This window comes from Condylura cristata, unplaced genomic scaffold (assembly GCF_000260355.1).
Source record: "Condylura cristata isolate star-nosed mole 26May11 unplaced genomic scaffold, ConCri1.0 scaffold00003, whole genome shotgun sequence".
Classification (NCBI taxonomy): Eukaryota; Metazoa; Chordata; class Mammalia; order Eulipotyphla; family Talpidae; genus Condylura; species Condylura cristata.
Genome location: NW_004567104.1, coordinates 30,916,377 through 30,920,805, shown reverse-complemented (window position 1 = coordinate 30,920,805; position 4,429 = coordinate 30,916,377). Strand labels below are relative to the sequence as shown.

The 4,429-nt window shown below is 48.9% G+C and overlaps 1 protein-coding gene across 2 annotated transcripts in view; it reads right to left on the bottom strand.

The window, feature by feature from the left end:
• The window catches only part of HEG1 (heart development protein with EGF-like domains 1), a 55,542-nt gene that overhangs the window by 21,333 nt on the left and 29,780 nt on the right, over positions 1-4,429 (bottom strand). The gene's annotated exons all lie outside the window — the stretch shown is intronic.

The following is a 4,429-nucleotide window of genomic DNA, read 5'->3' as shown; positions in this document are numbered from 1 at the left end:
CTTTTTTGGTTGCTGAGTAATATTCCATTGTATATATGTACCACATCTTTCTAATCCAGTCATCTACTTTTGGGCATTTGGGCTGCTTCCATGGATATCTTCTTTTTTTTAACGATTTATCTATTTATGGATACAGAACTGGGTACATGCCAGAGGTGCAGAGATGGTGAGAGGATTCACCACACACAGAGTGGGGAGCAGAACAGGCAGATTGACCAAGTACACTGCTGAGGGGAGCAGCGGGAGGTCAGGAGAGGTCTGCTGGGCCATGTGGGTCACCTCCGGGGCAGGTGGGGATGGACCTCATGCGGAAGTGGCTTTAGCTTCTTAGTGCTGCACTTTAACCCGCTGCGCCACCAGTGAGGGCCCATCAAGGATATCTTCTTAACCTTCATGGTTCTCAGTTACCCATTTATAAAAAAAAAAAAAAGAAGGAATTATCTGCCTTACAGTTTGTTGGAGGGATTAAGTAAAATAAGGTCTGCAAGGCGAAGCATGGCACTTGGTACACAGTGACCACCAAATGAATGACTAGCATTTTCCAACAACTGCAATACTTTTGGAAAGTTCTCTGAAACCCCTGTGCAAGAGCCTTCCATATTCATGGAGAATTGTCCTCCATCTTTAATGTCAATCAAGGTTCTTTGCTCCCCCAGCCTCTGAACTGGCTATGCTGTTCCTGCCCCTCTCTGTGGGGAAGTGGACTCCAGTGACACCTCTGAGCCGCGGTCCAGGGAGGTGCCTCAGCTCACCGAGTACATGCTCGTTCTGTGGGCTGTCCAGCAGATTCTGCACATATCTAGATGATCCTTAATCCCCAACCACATAACTCTGAACCCACTGGCAGCACTAGTCACGGGCCACTGTGTCACTGAAGTCACCTTCCTGGAGCCTCACTTTCTGAATTAATTTGATCCCAGCACGCTTCCAAGCCTGCACAAAGCTGACAGAAACTCCATGAGCTATAATGCAAGCTTGGATGAAAGCAGTAAAAAATGATCTCAAGGGCACATTCATTGCTACAGGGAATGATAAAATTTTGATTCATGATTAAGGTGTGATACACATTCCATAAAAGACCTCAGGTAAGAAAAGGCAGAGTAGTGGAGCAATCCCTGCACAGCCAGCACATGTGCTAATGGCCAGGTGGGAGAGCCAGCTGCATGCATGGCCGGGGTGTGCAGGGGTGCAGAGCCCTCGAGGGCTCCCCAGTCCTCTCACATATTGGTGCCTAATAGCACCACGGGTGTTGTCAATGTGGTTCTTCCTTCTGGTTTTTAATGCTAGACACCAAATGTTTCCAGCATCAGTTTTGTTATAATGGGCACAGACTATCACTAGAGTCTGAAAAATACTTTCCTAAATAACCTGTAATTTCTCTCAGCAGATCACCAGAGCGGTGAAGCTGAGCAGCACAGCTCTCGGTCCTTGGAGTCGCTTTTTCCTTGACTCACTTTTGCTCCCTATCGTGAGCAAGGCCGTGGGAAGGTCTGTTTCCATGGACCACATTGCCACAACACCGAGTCACTAACCTCTTGATGAGGATGCCCCAGAGAAACTTCTGTTGTGCCCCAGGGCCTAGAAAGATGGGGATGTTCCTGATCAACTGGTCTTTACTTTATGATTTAGACTCTTTTTGTTTGTTTGTTTCCAAAATCATGACTCTCCCATTGCCTCTGTCCGGGAAGCTCAGAATGTCAGTGACCTTAGCACACATGAAGGCCTTGTGGCATATCTTTCTTCATATTTACTTTCTTCTTAGCCTCAGCAGAATTGCCATTTTAATTTCCTTCAATCTAATTTACCTTCAACTAAATCTCATTTTGTTGCATGAATTTTTATTCCACGCTTCAAACCATTTTAGCAAGATATAAATCATATTCCATTCAGGGAAGAAGGAATGAGGCCTCCCCCCCCCCAGTGTCTGAGTTCCACACTCCCTCCACTGGTAGGGGCCTTTCCGAAGCAAGCCGAGCATCACTGCCTCCCCGGGTGCGGAAAAGAGCGTGTCCTGGCCACCTGCAGGCCACAGCAGGCCGTTGGAGCGGGAGGAGCTGCCCCAGGTGACCAAGGGTCCTGTCCGCGGGGAGACTGCTAGCTTCTCCAGTGATTCATCCCCACCCATCTCGGCAGGCTGATGTCATGGCAGTCTGTTCTATTCTGAACACTTCTTCCTGGAAATGTTTTTATATCAGGATCTATCCACCCAACCTTCATCTGCTGGGTGGGAGCTTCCCAACGGTGGCTGTCATCCAGCCAGACGACATGTCCATCTGTTGTGCTGCCTGTGAGCTGAGGGGTTGGGCTGTTTCACCTAGCTTCGGATTCCCAGATACAATGATATTTCTTTATCTCAAATGGGCTTGTTCAGTTACTCATCAAACACTCAGTGCTTCTGGGACTCTAGGGGGAGAGGGTGGAAAGCTTGTCATTAAGCATTCCCATGAAGATCCAACTCCACATCTCCAAACCTTAAAGGGCCTCTGACCCACAGAGCACTGCAGATGAAGTGAATGTGACCACATACACTCATGCGGGGCACCCCTATTAACAGGGACAGGCAAAATCAAACCTGTTGGCCTTCAAAACGCAAGTAAGCAGCAGTACCTTAAAGACTCTTTTGTTCTCTTGTAGGAAACTGAATCATGACCTACCAATCTGGTCCTATTGTATTTGCTGTCCTGTCACCCTGTGCCATTCACAGCTATTCACTGATTCACACATGGCCCCAAGCATACAGACAAAGGTCTCACTCTCAAGGCACCTGAAGTCTGGTGAGCGAGACCTACAAAAGGAGAGCTGGAATCCATGATGATGCTGAGACGCCCCCGGGAATGACAGCCACTTCATGACACTTTGGGAAAGGCATGGCAAAGACATTTTATGTAAGACCCTAAGGATGTGTGTGTACGATACACAACACAGACTTGCTAATGCACTGCTATCAATCACAGAGATTTAGAACACACACGCCCATCCACTTCTGCCCTCCATTTATAGAGAGGCTGACCCCTGACCTGGAGGCTCATAAGGGGACTTAAATATCTCATGCTCCAGCTCCAGTGGCCAGAAGATGTCACTGCAAACCCGTTAGAACCCAGATGACAGAGCTGGGGCCCAAGAAGCTCCCAGTTCATTCATCAGAGCCCGGATGACCAAAGACTAAAAACCTAACCAGTGAGTATTTTGCAGAGTCGAGGCTTCCTGGGCCTTAACAACAAGGCTACAAGCTAACCAGTGTTTCCTTATGCTGCCTCTTGGGCCTTTACTTGATAAATATAAGGTAGCTGGTGTCTGTGCAATTGCACTCAGAAAATCTCGAATAGCTCTGCTATTGCTCGTGCTTGTCTATGAGCGACATGCTGGTGAAATCACTGACTTGGAAAAGGAGGGAAGCTGCATAGGTTAGCCAGAAGCAAGAGTGGCGGGCTGCTCTGGAGAGGGCCAGGAACCCCGGGGCCAGCGCTCCAGCAGTGTGCCCTTCTGTTCACCTCCCTCTCCCTCCCGCCAGCCGCTCACAGCCCAGCGCCTGGATTTAGCAGAGGTCACCCTTCCCACATGAAGCGGGCTCAGCGTCCCAGTTTCTAAGAAAGGCAACCAGATCAGACAGTATTAGGAGGCATCATGTCTGTGTCAAGGCTGGCACGGCGCTGAGCAACGCCGTGCCACAGTCATGCATCAGGACCTCTGGCCAACACCATAGATGCCTCTTCAAAACCCACCATGGGGGCGACGTGCTGACGAGGAGCACCTTCCAGGGGTCTTTGTAGGCAAACCTGTCAGCGGGTCTAGGATCAGATGAGAGCATGCCCTGAAATGTATTTTTATCCTCTCCTGATGAGATAAGTCCCCTAGTGGGAAGACCTGACAGAAATAGGTGGCATGTCACCTGTCCCCAGTATGCGATTTTTACTCAGATTTCAGTACATCCGTCACCAGCAAATGTTGGCTGAGTGGGGGAGCTGTGGATACAGGCTCTTGTGTGACTTGAAGCCTCATGACGGCTTTACACTGCTGCTTCTGGTGGTCACAGTTGCACTGCAGACGCCTTTTATGAGGCAGAGCACTGGAATTAATTTTATTTTAAAGCAGTATTCGTTCATTGCACTGCCTGAGCAGTTTTTATTTTTTTTTTAAAGATTTTTTTATTTATGCATACGGAACCAGGGTACAGGCCAGAGGAGCAGGGTTGGTGAGAGGAGTCACCAGAGACAGAGTGGGGAGCAGAACAGGCAGATTGATGAAGTGCATTGCTGAGAGGAGCAGCGGGTGGGTCAGGAGAGGTCTGCTGGGCCATGTGGTCACCTCCGGGGTGGGGACTGAATTTGTGCTGAAGCAGCAACAGCTAGCTTTGTAGTGCTGTGCATTCACTGCTGAGCCACTAGGGAGGGTCCCACCCCTGTGCATTTTTTTTTTTATTTTTTTTTAA